The sequence below is a fragment of the Orcinus orca genome, chromosome 6 (assembly GCF_937001465.1).
Source record: "Orcinus orca chromosome 6, mOrcOrc1.1, whole genome shotgun sequence".
NCBI lineage: Eukaryota > Metazoa > Chordata > Mammalia > Artiodactyla > Delphinidae > Orcinus > Orcinus orca.
In genome coordinates, this window is record NC_064564.1 from 34,661,534 (window position 1) to 34,682,741 (window position 21,208).

The window sequence follows — 21,208 nt, forward strand, 5'->3', positions numbered from 1 at the left end:
ATGTGAGAGATTTCCCCTGTGAAATTCTTAGTTGACATTGGAAATGCATAATATCTTGAGGGTAGAGTTAGGGGAGGACCCAATAAAAAACTTCTGTATTTTAATTTCCTGGTGGTTGAGGAGTTCACATAGTAGACTTTGAAGCAGATAATACCTCATAGTATAACCAACAGGAATTATCCTCTGTGTCTGGAGGAAGCAAGCATCTGGCTGTCTGAATTTATGAAATTGGAACTCAGGGAACTGATTACTTTTATTATATAGGGTATGAGGGCTACAGCTGCTGCCAGATAATAGTTGAGAGCTGTTCTTGTCTTTTTCACTCTGCTCCTGCTATTTCTGACCCTTATGCTCAGAGTGTCTAGGGTAGGTTTGGGTTTGTTGTGCCAAAATTGCTCCTGTCACCATGGCCTTTTTAAAAGGACTTTTCTTTTTTAATAGAGGAGATTTAGGTTCACAGCAAAATTGAGTGGAAAGTGCAAACTTCCCATATATTTCTTTCCCCTATGTATGCACAATCTCCCCCATTCTCAACATCCTGTACCACAGTAGTACAGTTGTTACAGTTGCTGAACCTATATTGACATATCATAATCATCCAAAGTCCATCATTTACTTTAGGGCTCACTCTTGGTGTGGTACATTCTATGGGTTTGGAAAAGTATATAATGACATGTATTCACTATTAGAGTATCATACAGAGTGGTTTCACTGTCCTAAGAATTATCTGTGTCCTGCCTATTCATCCTCCCCTCTCCTCAACCCCTGTCAGGCTTTTTTTTTTTTTTTTTAATTACCCAAGGACCAGTTCTGTTACAATTCCAGTGCTCTGTTGAACTGTTGCACTGTACTTTGACCATAACTAGTTCAGAGGATTTTTACTTCTGTAAGCACTACTGATATCTTCCCTTTATTCCTTTCCTCCCTTCCTTTCCCCCAATAATGGCAAGTCAGTGACCATACAGAGATGTTCTTTCATTTCCTGAGATTTCCTTGATGGTCTGCTAATTGGAGATACTTCTGGATAAATGATACAATCTGATAATACTAAGTAGTAAGGTTTTGCTCTAGACCCATAGAGCTAGAAGGAAATTTTTAAATGACTCTTACTCTGTTTACAGACAGTGGTCATCTCTTCCACAGATCTCAAATACAGAAATGACATAATCTTCCTGGGTAGGCTTAACCATTGGGTTGGCCAAAAAGTTCGTTCGGGTTTTTCTGTTAAGATGTTCATAAAAACGTGAACGAACTTTTTGGCCAACCTAATAAAAGAGCTATATAACTCTTGAGTACCTTAATGCACATGCTGGTCATTTCCTCTTTGCTATTCTCGCCTTTGAAGAATCTGCACAGACTTTAGTACCTGTCGAACACCTATCTTTGTGGGATGAGCAGCTGACCCAATAGAAAACAATTTAGAGACTCCATTGGATGGATTGAGCCAATTAAATTTTCCTCCTGAGAATGGGGACCTTGAGATTCTGAGTTAATTGGTTGATGATGAATCCTTGGGCTGAAGGATCATATAGAGTTGTGACCAGGTTTTGAACTACACCATAAAAGCCATGTGCAAGTCAGAGGCAACAAAAAAGCAGAAGAAGCTAGTCTATAGTGAGAAGCTGTAGAGTGGAGCAGCTGTATAGAGACCCATGAGAGACGGTGGTGGGAGCTTCTAGTTCCAGTTCTCATTTGGTCCACCTAATCTTTGTTTTCTTTCCTTGTGTATCCATGATATCTTTTGTAGCCTTTTTGTAACCACCCCCCATTTGACTTGGGCTAGTTGTGTGAGTTTTTGTTTTGCAACTGAGATAGTGCTAGTAGAATCTAATATAAGAGAGTCTTGTATAATTAAAGTCTTGAAGACTCTTTGGGTTCTAAGACTCAGAAAAAGAAAGTCAAGGTCTTGTTATCAGTGCAAAATAAGTGTATGTCAGGTAACCTTTAGTCAGTCAGTGTTTTCTTCACCTCTAGGCATTTACTAACTTATTCACTACCCTTCCCTTTTCTAGGCTAAAGAATGTCTGTATCATTTCATCTTTTCTCAAAAAAGAAAAAAGTTTTGTTGTTTTCTGACTCTCCATTCATCGCATTTTTCTTCAGTTCCTTCATATAACCTTAGGTAGCATACTGGACTAGGTGCTAGGAGACCTGGATTCTGTTCTTGCTGGGACTCTAACCAGATGGATGGTCTAAGGAAGGTACTTCATTCCTCCTTCCCCTGTTACCTCTTCAGTGAAGTGAAAGGGTTGGGCTGGATCACTGATTTCCAACTTATAGCTCTTACATTCCTTAAAGGTAATATTAACAGGTTCCAGGGATTAGGATGTGGACATATATTCAATATTTTGGAATGGGAGAGTACCATTTAATTTACAATAGATTAGATGGCATGTTTGAACCATTTTTAAAACTTTCTGTTCCATATTCTTGATAAGGCATTAACGAAGAGGGTTAAGAAATCAATCTACTTACCAGGCATTTACTATAGATGAAATAGATATACCTTAATGACTTTAATTCATTTCTGTAAACTCAGTCACTAAGTGAAAAGCTAGTGAAGAAAAAACTACTTCTGTTAATTTTAATGGGAAAATTTATGAGGTGTTTCAACCTAACCTAAGATACCCAAACATTTTCCACAAATAGACAAATATATCATTGAGCAATGAAAACATTTTTATGTAAAAAGTAAACCATAATTTGAAAACAACTACAGTTTATACATAAAATATAAATAAAATGTTGCTTTCTTGCCTCAATAAATAAGAAAGAGGCATCTTGACAGGCTGTGGGGATTGATGGAAGAGGGAAGGAGCCATTCTTTGGAAGATGGTAGAGTCAGGTGATGGGTTTTCAGGCATGTATTCAATATCAGGAGTGCTTAGTGATAATTTTTTTTCTTTGGGACTTTGACAGAAGAAACTTCTAATTGTGAAAACTGTTGGCATCAAAGAAGAAGTATCTTGGGGAACAAAAAAATAGCAAGATATAAGTTTGCTTCCGTTCTTGTAGTCTGCAATTTTTATACCTCTTTGTAGGATGCTGTTAGTTACCTGAGGCTGCTGTAACAAATGACTACAAATTTAGTGGCTGAAAGCAACAGAAATGTATTATTCGTGTATAGTTCTGGAGGCCAGAAGTCTGCAATCTGGCAGGGCCGCTCTCCTGCTGGGGACACTAGAGGAGAATCTGGTCCTGGCTTCCGGTGTTGCCAGCTTGCCATTCCTGAGCTTGTGGCTACATCACTCCAATCTCTGCCTGTCTTTACGTTGCCTCCTCCTCTGTGTGTCTGTCTCAAACGCCCTCTCCCTCTCTCATAAGGATACATCTGATTACTTTTATGGCTTACCTTGATAATCCGTTATAAGTATTGATACTTCCTTTCAAGATCCTTAACTATCACATCTTTTGCCTTACAAGGTGAATATGAATTCACTCCTTCAAAGTAACAATTACAGGTCCCAGGGGGACCTTACATTTGAGAGGGCCGTCATTTAGCCTACTGCAGATAAGGTGGCATATTTGAATGATTTTTAAATCTTTTTGTACTGTGATATTCTTGACAAAAAACTGCTGTGTTGTATAAATTAGTGTTCTTTCTCTGAAATCGTAATGTCGATATATTACCTTTGATGATTTATGTAGTGTGCTATGGGGTGAAAAGGTCATATAATGAGGGGGGAAAAAAAGGAGTCATTGTCCAAAAAGTGGTATATCTTTTTTTTTTTTTTTTTTTTTTGGTATATCTTTTTAAGAGCCCTAATGGCAGGAAGTCATCACCTGAAATCTGTGTTTGCCTACCACACTTCACCCTAAAGCTGGCTTCCGTGTGGTTGTGAGATGGCTCCCAGCAGCAACTAGAATTCTTATTTCCTTTACATCTGACAAAGAGAGAGTCTTTTTTCAGTAGCTCCTGAGTGAGAGAAGAGTGTTCTAGCATGGGTGAGGGAGTGACATTTTGGGCCAGATAATTATTGGTCTTGGGGGACTGTCCTGTGCATTATAGGATGTATAACATCATCTCTGGCCTGTACTCACTAGGTTTCAGCAGCACACTCCTCCAGTTATGACAACCAAAAATATCTTCAAACATTGTCAAAGGTCCCCCTGTGAATCAAGATTGCCCCTGATTGAGAACCAAGGTTGCCCCTGATTGAGAACCAATCAGAGCTATTCTTGTCTCACCAAAATCTGCTGGGTGGGAAATTTTGGGTCTTGTTAGGAAGGAGGAATGTAGAAAATGGGTGTTGGAGAGGTAACTGCAAATTTTCACTATACCTGAAATTCTAATGAGGACCAAAATTGGGTCAAATGTAGCAGACCTACTAAATTTTTTTTTTAGGCCCTTGTTGGTATAGTCTAACATTATGGTCTTTTATATTGGACAAATAAAACCCAATATTATGCCTTTTTTTTTTTTTAATTCTATGGGCCTGTGAATCACTTGTTGGGATTTTTTCTGCTTTACTTACATCAACTAGTCAGTTGCTCTTTATCTTAGAATTTCATTACATCTAAGGCCTAGTAGAGGTTACACATACAATGGCTCATAAATAGAGTACCCCCATCAGACCAATAAAATGTAACAAAACTAAATGACTTACAAGCTAGAATTTATGTGAATTGTTCAAGTGAGCCTGGGTCAGGGTTTTTGTAATTGGCAATAACTAAGAGCTTCATGAAAGCCTGAAGGGCTACAGAAAGAACCCTGTTTTTGCCATGGCTTTAGTTTTATTCTGTTTGTATACAGCATAGCAGAAACAATGTCATACTCTGATATTAGATAATAATATCCCATAAATTGTCTTTCCCTATGTATTTTCTTCTTTATTCTATTTTACTAGTATCTCATTTGGCCTCCAGCTTTGCTGGTCTAGAACTTCTGTGTTCATTTTTTTTTTTTTTTTTTGCGTTACGCAGGCCTCTCACAGTTGTGGCCTCTCCCGTTGCGGAGCACAGGCTCCGGACGCGAAGGCTCAGCGGCCATGGCTCACGGGCCCAGCCTCTCCGCGGCATGTGGGATCTTCCCGGACCGGGGCAGGAACCCGCGTCCCCTGCATCGGCAGGCGGACTCTCAACCACTGCGCCACCAGGGAAGCCCCTTCTGTGTTCATTTTAAGCTCCTTGAGGGGAGGGGGAGACTATCGTAATCATCTTTAAATGAGTTTGGAAAACAAAGCACAATTCCCTAATCTTAGTATTGTGCCTTGTATGGTTTAAAATTTGACTGAATAACTTGACATATTATCCTTTCCAGGCCCATTAGAACTACTATAGGTTCTCCCCTTGAGTTTTCTCTGCTTCTTGTAAAACAGGTAGGGGAAGAGTTCTAGAAACAGCGGTATTCACTGAGATAGCTGAAGCTGGATAGGAGAGAAAGAGGACATTGACGGTAGCAAGACTCATTTTACTGTGGTTATTAAAGCAAAAATGATGAAAAAGCATCAAGTTCAGATAGCAGCTAGTAATAACTAGAGCTGACAGTGAACCCTGCTGGCATCAGCTCCTTGCCTCACTTCTTTTGCTGTATAATGAGGCTTGGTCTGAAGTTGGTTGTCACACCATGATGGTGAACAAGGCATCCAAGAAAGTCCATGTTTGATGCTGCTGGCAGAAGCATGGTGGGCAAGGAAGAGAAATTTAAATCCAGACTATCATTCCAGGGAGGACAAATCTCTTGTTGCTAGAAGTTGCTGGAAACATTTAAGGTTCTGCTTTTTCAGGGAGTTTCTTGGGGTTGTCTCTAAAATGAAAGACGGTCACTTCACTTTGTATCCACCAACTGTTAAGGGAAGAGGCAAAATTCTTGTGGGACTTCTGAATCAGCCTGGGTGTGCTGATCTGAGCTGCTTAATTCCCCATTGTCTCGGCAGGCTGTCCGGTCTCAGTGAGCTCACCCGGAGCTCCAGCAGCTTTCCTCTTGAGCCTTGTGACCCAGCAGATCCAGTGATGTGCAGGGTGCTTTCTGGTAGCTTTTGAGATTTTCTTTTTACAATTAATATTTTAGTTTGTGTAGGTTTGTTTTTTGTTTTTGTTTTGTTTTGTTTTGTTTTTTGCGGTACACGGGCCTCTCACTGTTGTGGCCTCTCCCATTGCGGAGCACAGGCTCTGGACTCTGAGGCCCAGCGGCCATGGCTCACGGGCCTAGCCGCTCCGCGGCATGTGGGATCTTCCCGGACCGGGGCACGAACCTGTGTCCCCTGCGTCGGCAGGCGGACTCTCAACCACTGCTCTACCAGGGAAGCCCTATTTTGATTTTTAAATTGAAGTATAATTTACTTACAATGTTATATTAGTTTCAGGTGTACAACATAGTGATTTGATATTTTTGTATATTACAAAATGATCACCACAGTAAGTCCAGTTACCATCTGTCACCATACAGAGTTATAACAATATTACTGACTGTATTCACTGTGCTGTATATTACATCCCCATGACTTATTTATTTTATAAATGGAAGTTGGTAGTACCTCTTAGTCCCTTTCACCTGTATTGCCCATTTCACTTCTCTTCTGGCAACCACTGGTTTTTTCTATGTATCTATGAGTCTTTTTCTGTTTTGTTACGTTTGTTCATTTGTTTTTAAGATTCCACATGTAAGTGAAATCATATGTTATTTGTCTTTTTCTGTCTGACTTATTTCATTTAGCATAACACCTTCTAGATCCACCCACGTTGTCACAAATGGCAAGATTTCATACTTTTGTATGGCTAAGCAATATTCCATTGTGTGTGTGTGTTCATGTGTGTGTGTGTGACATCTTTATCCATTTATCTATTAGTGGACTTCTGGGTTGCTTCCATATCTTGACTATTGGAAATAAAACTGCAGTGAACACTGGTTTGCATATATCTTGTTGAATTAGTGTTTTTCTTTTCTTGGGATAAATACCCAGAAGTGGAATATCTGGACCATATGATAGTTTTATTTTTAATTTTTTGAGGAACCTCCATACTGTTTTCCGTAGTGGCTGTACCAATTTACATTCCCACCAACAGCGTACTAGGGTTCCTTTTTCTGCACATCTTTGCTAACGTTTATTCTTTGTTATTTTTTTGACAATAGCCATTTGACAGGTTTTGATTTGCATTTCCCTGATGATTAGTGATGCTGACTATCTTTTCATGTGCCTGATGCCTGTCTATATGTCTTCTCTGGAAAAATGTCTATTCAGGTCCTCTGTTCATTTTTGCTCATTTTTTAATTGGATTTTTTTTTTTTTTTTACATATTGAGTTGTATGAGTTTCTTATATGTTTTGGATATTAATCCCTTACTGGATATATCATTTGCAAATGTTTTCTTCCATTCAGTAGGTTGCCTTTTTGTTTCATTGGTAGTTTCCTTTGCTGTACAAAAGGTTTTTAGTTTGATGTGGTCTCCTTTGTTTATTTTTGCTTTTGTTGCCCTTGCCTGAGGAGACAGATCAAAAAAAATTCCTAAAGACCGATGTCAAAGAGCTTATTGCTTGTTTTCTTCTAGGAGTTTTATGGTTTCAGGTCTTAAATTTAAGTCTTTAATTCAGTTAAATATACTTATTTTGTTGGACTATTTTATAATTTTCATTTCATCTGAGATGAATTAGTGGTTTGATGGCTGCCTTTTAGTTGCCTTTATTGGCATTAGATTTCTTCATGTACTTTAGAATTTTGGTTGAATGGCCTATTTTGAATGAGATATATTTTTTAATTGCTTTCATTCATTCATTTTCCACCTGTCTTTCTCCCTCTCTGCTCAGTCTTTTCTTGTTTAGCAATTTATAGTTGTCTCTGACTGGCTTCCACAGAGCCCCAGTCTAGAACTGCAGTGGTGTTTCAGTTACTTGGGCAATCACAGGCTGCTTCATTGAGTTCCTGGTCTCTGGCTGGTCTATGTTCTCCCTCCTCCCTAGGCCACAGCTCCATATGAGATAACCATCTTTCTTTCAGGAATGGAGGAACCCTCCTCCAGTTTCACCTCTGACCCTGCCTTCAAGTATGATGCTAGATCTGAGTCTGTCCTTTGTGGGTTATGGTTAGCCACCAAATTGTGTAGGTCTCATGCTTCCAGTTTCAGTGCCTGTTTTTGGATCCTGAGCTTAGCGGGCTAAAGGCTTTAACTTTGAGGATTTACCTCACTGTGTTTCTGCCCTATATCAGTTTCACAGAAATGTTTATATTGTTTTTGAGCTTGCCTGCATCCTCTTGGTTTTCTCTTCTTGTTTCCTCTCTCGTTGCTGTGTTTGGAGTAGAGGGGATCCATCAAAGAGTGAATTTACTTGCCATCTTAACTGGAGGTCACGTGGGCTGAGGGTTTAAAGGAAACAAAGTCAGATATTTGGTTTTACATAGTACTAAAAGCTAACCACAAAAATGCTTTTCTGTGTGACTTCAGTGACCATTAGCATACATTTATTTAAACTCCTCCTTCAGAGGCTTGCAGCCCCAAAAAGATGCGTGGGATTAAGCAGGATGCCATAGTTCTCTACAAGGATTTCACCTTTTATTTTTTTACACATATATAAATTTATGTATTTATTTTTGGCTGCGTTGGGTCTTCGTCACTGCGCGCGGGCTTTCTCTAGTTGCGGCGAGCAGGGGCTACTCTTCGTTGCACTGCATGGGCTTTTCATTGCGGTGGCTTCTCTCGTTGCGGAGCACGGGCCCTAGGCGCAGGGGCTTCAGTAGTTGTGGCACGCAGGCTCAGTAGTTGTGGCTCGCAAGCTCTAGAGCACAGGCTCAGTAGTTGTGGCATATGGGCTTAGTTGCTCTGCGGCATGTGGGATCTTTCCAGACCAGGGCCCGAACCCCTGCGTTGGCAGGCGGAAGAGTCTTAACCACTGCGCCACCTGGGAAGTCCCTTATTTTTCATTTTCATGGTAATTTTAAGAATTCAGTTGTTTCCAAACACCTAACTGCTCACAGTTCTAACTGAATAGTGTCTTAAGATGTCAGTGCCTGCAGTTGTGCTTGTCTTGGCACCAAGTGGCACTTCTTTTAGATGCTGAAAACCGAACAGAGGTGAAAATGTAAACAATGTGTTTGAATGGGAGAGTGAGAGATTGCTGTTTCTTGCTGGGCGAGGTGACCCTTCTTAATGCTCCCTGCAGCACCCTGTGTTTCCATCTCTCCCAGTCCTTCCCAGAAGGGATTATGTTTTATCTGTTTGCAGTTACTGATTTCCTCATTAGCCATGGGTTGCTTGAGAGCAGGTAACACTGACATCTTTTTTTTTTTTTTTTTTTGCGGTATGCGGGCCTCTCACTGCTGTGGCCTCTCCCGTTGCGGAGCACAGGCTCTGGACGCGCAGGCTCAGCGGCCATGGCTTACGGACCCAGCCACTCCGCGGCATGTGGGATCTTCCCGGACCGGGACACGAACCCGTGTCCCCTAAATTGGCAGGCAGACTCTCAACCACTGCGCAACCAGGGAAGCCCCTGCCATCTTTTTATTTGCAGTGTTTTTAGAGTTCCTGTCGTATGGTAGTTTTCCAATAAATGTGTGGGATTTTTTGTTTGTTTTTGTTTATTTAGTAATAAATTATGAGTAGAACTAAGGGTGGAAAGAGGCAGAGATAACTTGCAGCCAAGTAGGCAAAAAGATTTCTAATATTTTTATATCTAATGTGCTCCTCAGCCCATTTTTGTTATCTGGTCTCACCAAAAGCTCACAGTCTTACTGTCAGTTAAGTGAATTGAGGACAGGAATGCAGGGAAAGTAAGTAACCACTATTTCTAACAGAATGTATGTGGGAAGACTGGTATTTTTCAAGTCCCAATACTAGGTCTTTGGTTCTCTGATGCAGAACAAGGTCAGGGGTTTCTATCTGAGCAGCTTCAAAGGTAAACCACTCACGAAGGGATGCTTCTACTTGGAAGCCAGATCCAGGGAGCAGCTCTACTTCCCATGTGGCTAGGGACATGGGTGGGAGAATGGAGCTCAGTAAATCCCCAGAAAGTTATCTGCTAAATTAAACTTCCCTAATTCTTGGCGAAGTTGAGTGAAGAATGTGTACACTCTGCACCTGGATTGCAGTTGCCTCCTCTGATTCCTTAGGCCCAGATTTTGTTTATGATTGGGGTTTGTTTGAAATTATCTGCAAATTTCAGGTCTGTGTTTTTGGTTAGAGTAGCTCAGAGGCCAGACACTTCTGACTCAACAGAGAAAAAGCCAGCTCCTCCTAGTGGACCTTTTCTTAAAACCTCATTGTTTTTAGGGGAAAAAAATATCACTTGTTTCTCTCATAAGTGCTTTATGGGAACAAGAATATTTTATTGTGAATTTTTTTAGAATGCTACAAACAAAAAGGCAAATCGATCACTTCTACTTAAAGTAATGAAGCAAAGAAACATTAAAGTAAATTAAAAATACTGGTATCAGGTTTTCAGTAAGGAAGAGGAGGAATATTGTCAAGTTTAAGCATAGTTGAGCATAAATTTCTTAACTTTATATTTGATTATATTTATGAAGGTTTTAAGTAGTTTCAGACAAGGCCATTGTGCCCCTAGTTAGTGACATTGATTGGAGGCTAGGTGTTTGATTTGTCTCTTCCTTCTTCCATAAACAGTGTGTTTTCTAGCATTCTGTCCATAAATCTCTGTTTGGTGCTTATTTCATGGGAGAAGTGACTTCAGTTGACTTGTGCTCAGGGGAAATGAGGAAAAATAAAAACCAGTGCTTTTTATCAGGTTGCCACTTTGAGTAGGTTATGGTCTGTATTTGGCATGTGTAGACTTACCTCTCATACCTCTGGCTTGGAGATTGTGCAGACTAAAAGGAAGCAATTTCTAACTCTCTTGGCCCCCCTGACAGATACAGTATGCAGCCATTTTTGATACTATGAGGTTTATAATGAGCGTTGTTTTAAATGTTGACAATCTGGGAGCTACACAGCGTTCTTTCAACACAAAATCAGTCAAAATTTTATCTTAGTCTCTCCTTTACAACAGCCTTAGTGGATTTGTTTGTTTACTTATTTATTTATTCACACATTTGTTCAACAAATATTTATTGAGCTTCTACTGTGTGCCAGCTACGTACACAATGGTGGTTTTCAGAATGTGTTCAGCAAACTAGGTTCTGAGGAGATAATGCCAGCTAGGACACAATTTGACTGTAAGAAAACCCAATGAAAGGTGACTTAAGCCAAAAGGAAAAATTTCAGGATTGGCTCCTTCATTCCCTCAGCTGTGCTAGTGAGAAGACCCCGGTCCATCTTTCTGCTTTGCTATCTGCAGCATGTTGGCCAGTCCCCTCAGGCTTACTTATTGCTTGATTCCCAAGGTAACTGCTGCTGTTATTTTGTGTCACATGAAGACTACAGTGTCTAATATGGAAAAAAGTGAATTTATTTAAGATTGAGAAAGACTCTCTCAATAATCCTCCAGCTGAAGTTCTTATTGTCCAGAGTTGCATAACATTGCCCATTCCTACATTCCTACAGTTAGTCGGAAGACAAATGGAAATACCATGACTGGTCTGCACCAGCCATTCTCAAAATGTGGCATTGGGTATCTCTGAGACTCTTTCAGGAGATTCACAAGAGCAAAACTATTTTCATAATAATGCTAAAACATCGTTTGTGTTTTTTACTAGTCTAATTTTCTCACTAGTCTACAGTGGAGTTGTTAAGAGGTTACGTGATATATGATGACGTCATTGCTCTGGCAACTAATAGAATATATTCTTGGGTTTTAAATTTTCTCAGTTTTAATTTCTAACGTGGTAAATATTGATAAATATAACTCACTTAAACAAAAGCTGTCAGTAATGTCCTCAATAACGTGTATGAGTATAAAGGGGGCCTGAGAATAAAATGTTTGCGATCCACTGGTCTTCATTAATCAAGATTCACCCCTGGCATTTGGGAAGATCCCAGCCTCCCCCAAGACTCAGTGGCTGTGAGATTCCTGGACAAAACTGATTCTGTTAACAAAGAAGCAGTAGAGGAGTTAGGCTGTTGGATGGGCAACCAGCAGTGTTTATAGAACTATTATGAGGAGGGGGCTTTGGCAGGGAGGGCATGGCTCAGACCCAGGGTGTGCTCCAGGTCCTGCCTCTGCTTTGACTGGAGCCACTCCACCCAGGTCCATCCTTTCTTTTTTAATTGTGGTAAAATATACATACCATAAAATTTACTATTTTAACCATTATTTAAAAGTGTACAGTTAAGTGGCATTATTACATTCACATTCTTGTGCAACCATCACCACCGTTCATCTCCAGAACTTTTTCATTTTCCCAACGGAAACTTTTTACCCATTAAACAATATATCCCCACCTCCTCCATTTCTCCCAGCCCCTGACAACCACCATTGTATTTTCTGCCTCTGAGTTTGACCATTCTAGGTATCTCCTATCTGTGGAGTCATACAGTATTTGTCCTTTTGTGTCTGGCTTATTCCTCTTAGCATAACGTTTTCAAGGTTCATCCATGTATCAGAATTTCCTTCCTTTTTATGACTGAGTAATATTCCACTGTCTGCATATATTCATTGTGTTTATCCATCCGTTGATGAACATTTGGGTTGTTTCTACCTTTTGGCTACTGTGAATGCTGCTATGAATATGGGGAAACAAATTATCTGTTTGAGTCCCTACTTTCTTTTTTTTTAAAATTAATTTATTTATTTTTGGCTGCGTTGGGTCTTCGTTGCTGTGTACGGGCTTTCTCTAGTTGCGGTGAGCGGGCGCTACTCTTCGTTATGGCATGCAGGCTTCTCACTGTGGTGGCCTTTCTTGTTGCAGAGCACGGGCTCTAGGGCACACGGGCTTCAGTAGTTGTGGCTTGTGGGCCCTAGAGCTCAGTCTCAGTAGTTGTGGCACATGGGCTTAGTTGCTCCACGGCCTGTGGGATCTTCCCAGACCAGGGCTCAAACCCATGTCCCTTGCATTGGCAGGTGGATTCTTAATCACTGTGCCACTAGGGAAGCCCAACTTTCAATTATTTGGGGTATGTACATAGAAGTGTATCATATGATAATTCAATGTTTAATTATTTTAAAGGAACCACCATACCATTTTCCACAGTAGCTACACTCTTTTGCATTCCCACCAGCAGTTGAGGTTCCAGTTTCTCCACATCCTCACCAACACTTGCTATTTTTTGTGTTTTTTGATGATAGCCAGCATAATGGGTATAAAGTGTATCTCATTGTGGTTTGCTTTGCATTTCCCTAATGATTAGTGATGTTGAACTTCTTTTTATGTGTTTATTGGCCATTTGTATATCTTTGGAGAGATGTCTGTTCAAGCCCTTTTCCCATTTTTAAAAAACTGGGTCATTTGTTTTTTTGTCATTGAGTTATAGTTCTTTGTATATTCTGGATATTAATCCCTTATCAGATATATGATTTGCATGGGTCTGTCCATTTTGTATGTAGAACTTTAACACAAGATTTCATTTTGCTAAATGATTTTTAAAAGAGCTTTAAAGCTCTATATCACTGTTGTTATTTTCATGTTTGTCATCCTAGGTGTTACACACTGCACTGGTTTAGAAGGTATAGATGGTAGGACCTTGGTAATTACTTCAGTGCTCATGATTAATTTACAATAACTGCTTTAGAATTTCTCACACTATTCAAAATGTGGCACTGGCTACTCTTATTTGTACACGTGGTTTTATAGATTACCTCATATTTGCCATGAAAGAAAACGATGATTAAGGCTAAATGATTTTTTAAATATTTTTTCTTTCATCCATGGCAGTTGTATCCTTTGACAGAACTTTAAAGGTACCAGATTCTTCATCATATCAGCTGAGTAGGGATTCTTTTTAGACTTTTCAGAAAATCTTTAAAAGGTTGAGTTCTAAGATGTTTCTAGATGGAACCACCATTTGAGATGTGAAAGTGTCATTCAACCAACAGTAATGCAAATGGAGGACCAGAATATCACAGGTTAAATTATAGAATGTTTATTTTTCCATCCTGAAACCTAGTAACTTAGGAGGGGAAATAATGTCATATAATGTTAAGCAAGAGGCTGAAATTGCTCATGTCATTACTGGTCACTGGTCCTAGCACTGTGGTAGACTGGACATACTGTGCAGCCCTGCTTGTGGCTCTTTGAAGTTGGGGCTGCTGAAATGCTCAGGTGTTAACATAGAACTTTAGGAACCCACTTTGCTTTCTGAAAGATAATTTGAGAACCACTGGCCTAGGGCTGTCCCATGCCAGGTTCTTAAACCTCTTGATTTCTAAATTAAGGGAAATGTTTTTGTTTTTAATGAATTAGGACGCTTTGTTTCAGCCTGTCTCGCAATTGTTTCTTCACTTTTTGTCATCTTTCTTCAGACAGTACGTTAAGTGTTTTGATGCTTTTATTTCCTTCTTCTACTCTAATGAATTGTGCCTGGTGAAATCCATATACCTTGTGTCGACATGTCTCTGAAGCTTTTGAATATATCCTTTTCCTAAAGAATAGAAGTCAACCAAAATGGGGGAATCTTTTAGCCCTGAAGTATTACTTCTCTCTCACCTGCTGTACTTTGAGTCTGAGTATGAACCCTCATAGACATGGAGGTTATTGAGGGTATGCAATAGTGTATCTTTGTGCCATGTGATTTGAGTTCATAGAATAGTACTTGGCAAGCAACAAAGTAACTTTTGACCAATTTATAGATGAGAGGTAAAGGGCAAATGCAGTGATCCCAACCTGACACCATTTTGACCCTGTCTCTTTTGGGTATCTCAGGTGTTTGCTGGACCCCAGAGCTGGTTTTCCTTGCCACTTTACTCCTCCCCCTCCCACCTCCTGCTTTCCTCTGATCAGCAGGAAACAGGGACATGAACAAGCACATGGGAATCTTTCACAGGACAGTCATTTCCATTCAGGTGTCTAGGTCTCTCTGCTCATAGGACTTTCCCTTTAGTTCACTCTTCATAAGAATTTCTGAAGGTCATTTTATTTTCTTTTGGATATATATACTGAGGAGACTAGCAATTCTGTTATTTTTAGTCTCTATGTAGAGAAGGTGAAATCATGGTTTGATTCCTTAGGAACCTGTGTAAATGTGCTAAAAGAGAAATATTCAAGAAATGAAAAGGGGGATTTCCTTCTGACTTTCCATGCCCTTTGCTTTTGCTACATTAGTATACATTAGTATATATGTGTGTGTGTGTGTGTGTGTGTGTGTGTGCGCGCACGTGCACAAAATACTGTTAAAGTCTTGAGTTTTGAGGAAATATGTCATTGAACGTCCACCTTTCTTTTGTGCTCTTAAATAAAAGATGCTAAACAATATTTCTTTAGTTGTTTGTATGAAATGAATATAGGCATAGACGTCCATGTGAGGGCATATACACTCAGCAGGATCATAAGAAAGCCAAGGATTTACATTCAGGGCAGTATCAAGGATTTTGGTACCAATCAAAAGATGTGGTATCAATCAAAAGTATAGTTAGTTCTCAGTTGTGTAGTAAGTGTGCAGATTAACTGGTATAAAAAGATCAGTGCATTTGTGAAAAAAGTTGAAATCACTATGAATCTGAAGAATCACCCCCATTTTACAAGGCATACATTTCTCTTTTTTTTTTGAGATACATGGACACTGCCTCATACATGAGCACAGACCATCTCATGCTCTCACCAGTTATCCTCCCCTGCGTGGTAGATTGGATGTCTCTCCCTTCCTGTGGCAATGGCCCTCATAGGGCAAAGCTGTAGCCATATAGCTACGGGAAGGCAGATGGAGGGAGAAGGCTGTGGATTTTCTCTTCCGCAGAGCCAGGATTGGGAAAATGGGGACATTTTGAGGACAGGAATGAAGAAGAGGGAGCAAGCACTGGAACTGTATCCCTGGCCAATTCTGGTGGTTTTAATTTTTTCAAACAGAGAACTCAACTAAAAAATAGAAAATGCAGACTATTTTAGCAATTTAAAACCTTTTATTATGTTCATCAAGTACTTTACGTCTTGATTCGCATTTACAAACTATACTATGTTTTCTTTTTTTTTCCTTACCTTTGGGGTGATATCTGTATGGCAAATATGTAGCTAGAAGCTAAAACAATTTTTCTATAGTTGTGGAAATAATACATGTAGAAAAGTACATAAACGTGATTTACACTTTAATAAATTATTAAAACGTTAATATATATGTAACTGCCATCCAGGTCAATAAATAGAATATTGCCAGCATCCTGAAAGCCTTTCTCACATACCCTCCCAATAATCCTGCTTCCTTTCCTCTAAATGTAGCAGGTTTCCTGGCTTTTTTGGGGTAATCACTACAGTTTAGTTTTACCTGTTTTTGAACATTATATAAGTGAATCATACCTTATATATTCTTATGGGTTGGTTTCTTTCTCTCAGCCAGTGATTGTCAGTTCATCTCTCTGACTGTAGTAGTAGTTTCTACATTTTTATTGCTCCATAGTATTCCCTTGTATGGAATATTTTATTTATTCTACTCTTGATTGGCATATAGGTTGTTTTCAATTTAGGTCTATTATGAATAATACTGCTACGAGCATTCTACTAGTGTACATAAACACATAAGCTTAGAGTGTGCTTTGAGGGAAAACTTGTAATTCATGGATTTTTGTCTGATTATCCTATGATTTACCGAGAGAAGTGTGTGAAAATTTCCTGCTATGATTGGAATTTATTATTTTTCATTGTAGTTATGTTAATTTCTGTGTTATATTTTAAGCTTTATATGTTGTTCTACATTCCCATGTTATTGTGTACATGTAAACTTAAATTGTCACGTATTCCTGGTAAATTAAACATTTTATCCTTATGAAGTGATTCTCTTTACCTCTAATAATGCTTTTTGCCCTAAAGTGTATTTAAATTGAAACTATTTGATTTTCTTTTTTTAACATCTTTATTGGAATATAATTGCTTTTCAATGTTGTGTTAGTTTCTGCTGTATAACAAAGTGAATCAGTTCTATGTATACATATATCCCCATATCCCCTCCTGCTTGCGCCTCCCTCCCACCCTCTCTATTTGATTCTTTTGGTTAGGTTAACATGGCATTTTTTTCCTTATTCTTCTTTTAGCCTCTCTGTTATCCCTATATCCTTGTGTTTTAGATGTGTCTTTTGTAACAACATTTAGCTTTTTAAAAAATTCAAAACTGATAATCTTTGGTTTTTACTTGTGGAATTTAATCTATTTGCATATTATATAATTACTGATATATTTGAGTTTAAATCTACCATCTTATTGTGTGCTTTTTATTTATTTTGTCTATTCTATATTCCTTTTCTCTCCAGTCTTGCCCTTTTGGGGGTTAAGTGTTTTTTACTATGAATTTTTCTCCTCTGATAATTTGGAGATTCTATACTGTCTTTTATTCTTCCATTAGTGGATAGCCTAGAAATTATGGTATGCTTTTTTGAATTATTAAAGTCGAATGTTAACATTTTTATCCTCCTTTTCCTGGAAAATGCAAGGACTTTAGAACTCTTTAAGTCTGTCATTCTCCTGGCATATGTACTATTGTTTTTTATATTTTAATTTCAGTATATATATGAATAAAACCCCAATAATACTATTCTTATTTTATATCATAAGTGTTAATTTAAAATTTCACGTGTATTTATCATTTTTTCTTGTTTTTTCATTTCTTCTGACATCTCTAGACTTCCATCTGGAATCATTTTCCATCTGCCTGAAGAGCGTCCTTTAGAGCAGGTTTACTGGTGACAGATTCTTTCAGTGTGTCAAAAGGACTTTATTTTACCTTTATTCCTGAAGAGTATTTTAGCTTGGTGTAGTATTCTAGGTTGGTCCTTTCTTCCTTTCATTGCATTGAAGATAGGTTTTCTAGCTTTTTCTCACTGTATTTCTGTGTATCTTATCCATTCTTCTGTATTTTTCCATTGTTTTTACTTTCCATGTTGAATTCTGGATAGTTTCTTCTAATATATCTTCCAAGTTTATCAAATCCCTTTTCAACTGTGTTTAATTAGCTGTTAAACCCATCTGTTGAATTCTTAATTTCAGTTTTTTTTTAGTTCTAGAATTCCTGCTTTTTTTGTTTGTTTGTTTTTCATCTACAGGGTCATTTTTTTATAGTTTTCAGGTCCTTGATGAAATTTTGGCTTTCATCTTCACAAGGGACCCTCTTAGTTACTTTATAGTTTTTGTCTAGTTTTTTTTTTTTGCGGTACGCGGGCCTCTCACTGTTGTGGCCTCTCCCTTTGCGGAGCACAGGCTCTGGACGCGCAGGCTCAGCGGCCATGGCTCATGGGCCCAGCCGCTCCGCGGCATGTGGGATCTTACCGGACCGGGGCACGAACCCGTGTCCCCTGCATCGGCAGGCAGACTCTCAACTACTGTGCCACCAGGGATTTGTCTAGTTTTTGAACTATCTTGAGTACCTCTCTGTTTTGGGGTTTTTTGTTGTTGTTGTTCTTGTCCGTTGTTTTTGGGTTCTTGTTCATGTGTTCTTTTCTTCCTGTGTGCCTGTCTTTAATTATTTAATTTTGTTGGATTTGAAAAATTATTTTCAGAAATAACTAGAAAGGTATGATGATGTTATTTTTCTCCAGAGAGGAATTTTGTTTGCATCGTGCAGGTACCTAGCAGCACTAGCAACCTGGGGCCACCTTAATTCAGTTTCAGTTTCATAGTTAGGCTGTAGTCTGTATGCAGGCTGGTTTACTTCTGGGTCACCCATACTCTCAGGGTGGACCTCTGTGGGTGCAGTCCTCAATGTGGGGTGGTTTACGAGGACCTCACTTTGACAGGCCTGGCTTCCTACTTTTACTCTCTAGCAAGGCTGTCAAAATTGCTGCTTTGTCTTTAAACTACCTCTTCAGGATCAGAAAAGCCTCCCTAGGCCTGTGCCACCTTATGTGCCAAGATCTTTCTCTGAAAATTCCACACTATCTTGCTGTTTCTTTCGTGATTTTTGAATTACGTTTTTATATTTCATGTAGCTTTATAGAATAACTTTCAGCAGGAAGGTTGGTCTCAACTATATAGTCTGAAATAGAACTGAAATTGGGTGCAATTTTTTTTTTTTCTTTTTTTTTTTTTTTGCGGTACGCGGGCCTCTCACTGTTGTGGCCTCTCCCATTGCGGAGCACAGGCTCCGGATAAGCAGACCCAGCGGCCATGGCTTATGGGCCCAGCTGCTCCGCGGCATGTGGGATCCTCCCCGACTGGGGCACGAACCCGCGTCCCCTGCATCGGCAGGCGGAGTCTCAACCACTGCGCCACCAGGGAAGCCCTGGGTGCAATTTTAAAGAAAGTATATTTGCATTAAATATAGTCTGTATCATACTTTTTTCTACCTCACCTATCCTGGTTAATCAAGAGAACTTCTTATAGACTTTACCTCCAGCTATTTTAGAGTGGCTAGAAAAGCCAGATAAAACGTATTTGGAAGATACTGGAGAACTATGAAGGTACTCATGACTCAAGGGGTTAAGATCTTGGGATGAAGGGAGGTGCAAAGTTCTGAGCAGACATTTTACAGCAGCTTTTCAACCTCAGGGCATTTGTCATTTCTTGAGAAGCTGGGAGAGACCAAGAACCTAGAAGAGGGCCTGTACTACTAAAAGTGAGAGAAGTTAGCAGAACTTTTGGCAATTTCACAGGATTGGAGAGACATACATTGGAGTTCCAAAGGTAAGATTGTTAACCTGACTACCTAAAAATGTAAAACTTCTATACATCAGGAAACATCATAAAAGCAGGAGAATGGATAAAATTAGAAAAATCACTATTTTTCAGCCTCTAATGGACCTAAAATGATCATCAGAAGATCCTAAAACCATTAGAGAAAAGGTGGTGGTGAACTTTATAATGTATGGATTTGTTTGACAGTACCTGAAACCACTGATCAGTTTCAACATTATGATACATGAGACAACCAGGTATTATATGTGACTTCTGATTTGATTCAAAGAACACAACACCACAAATGAAGTATTCTAGCAAAAGAACTAACCCTGAATCTAATGAAACCTCTAGGTCTAGCTATCCGTTTGCAAGCAATATAGAAGAGAGAGCAAAACATGTTAAAGACCACCACAAGAAATGCTAAAGGCACAAGTGTGAAAGAGTCTATAGGTCAAATGTGTTGGGTTTTCCCGGGGATAAATGATATGAAGAGGTTAAAAAAAAATAAAAGAGGGGTACTTGTTACAGATTAGAGAAGCCTTGTTTTTACATCATTTTGTTACAGATTAAAGGAGAAATATCAATATTGACTACATTCAATGTGTGGATCTTGTTTGGATCCGAATATAAACGATCCAAATATAAAGGGAAGTTTTTAAGAAATTTGGACATAGAAGGGCTATTAGATGATAGCATTGTTGGCTTTATTGGATATGAAAGAGATATTGTAGTTAAGTTTCTTCTAGGTCTTTATGAAAAAGAGACACAGGGCTTCCCTGGTGGCACGGTGGTTGAGAGTCCGCCTGCCGATGCAAGGGACACGGGTTCGTGCCCCGGTCCGGGAAGATCCCACATGCCGCGGAGCGGCTGGGCCTGTGAGCCATGGCCGCTGTGCCTGCACGTCCGGAGCCTGTGCTCCACAACAGTGAGGGCACAACAGTGAGAGACCCGCATACCACAAAAAAAAAAAAAAAGAGAGAGACACAAATCAAGATACTTTGAGTAAAGTGATATGGTATCTGTGATTTGCTTTAAAAATGGAAAATCTTGATAATTGTTTGAACTGTTTAAAGGGTACATAGGATTCATTTGGCTGTTTACTTCTTTTTTTGAATACTAAAAAATACTTACTGAACAGTACCAAAAAAAAAAAAAAGAAAGAAAGAAAGAAAACATCATAAACAGAATTTCACTTGTGCCACACAATTTGTGTTTTAAGTGAGATCATCATAAAGTACTCCTTAATGGGGGAAGGTCTACAGTTTATGTCAGATAAAAAGGACATAAACTCATTTTATTTTGTATAGTGTATTCCTTAGCTGTTAGTTTTATCTGTTAGACTTGTGTAACTCTTCCACTTCTGAGGAGGCAAACCAGTCTCATTAAAACTATACGGAAAGGAAGGGCAGTTCTTCAGAGCATAAGTGGGGTGTGTATACAGTTGTCCCTTGATATCTGCAGGGGGGTTATTCCAGGACCCTGCAGATACCAAAATCCACAGATACTCAATTCCCTTATATAAAGTGGCATAGTATTTGCATATAACCTACCCACATTCTCCCATATAGTTTACATCATTTCTAGATTACTTAGAATACCTAATACAATGTAAATGCTGTGTAAATACAAGGTAAATG

General features: G+C 39.1%; 1 protein-coding gene across 5 annotated transcripts in view; it reads left to right on the forward strand.

Annotated features, from left to right (window-relative positions):
• Nucleotides 1-21,208, forward strand: part of FANCC (FA complementation group C) — a 263,362-nt gene that overhangs the window by 61,689 nt on the left and 180,465 nt on the right. For 2 of the 5 annotated variants that reach the window (XM_049711512.1, XM_049711511.1), the window contains one exon: nucleotides 19,443-19,577. The exons of the other annotated variants lie outside the window; for them this stretch is intronic. The gene's annotated coding sequence lies outside the window, so the exon portion shown is untranslated. The remainder of the gene's footprint in view (nucleotides 1-19,442; nucleotides 19,578-21,208) is intronic. 5 annotated transcript variants of the gene reach the window in all.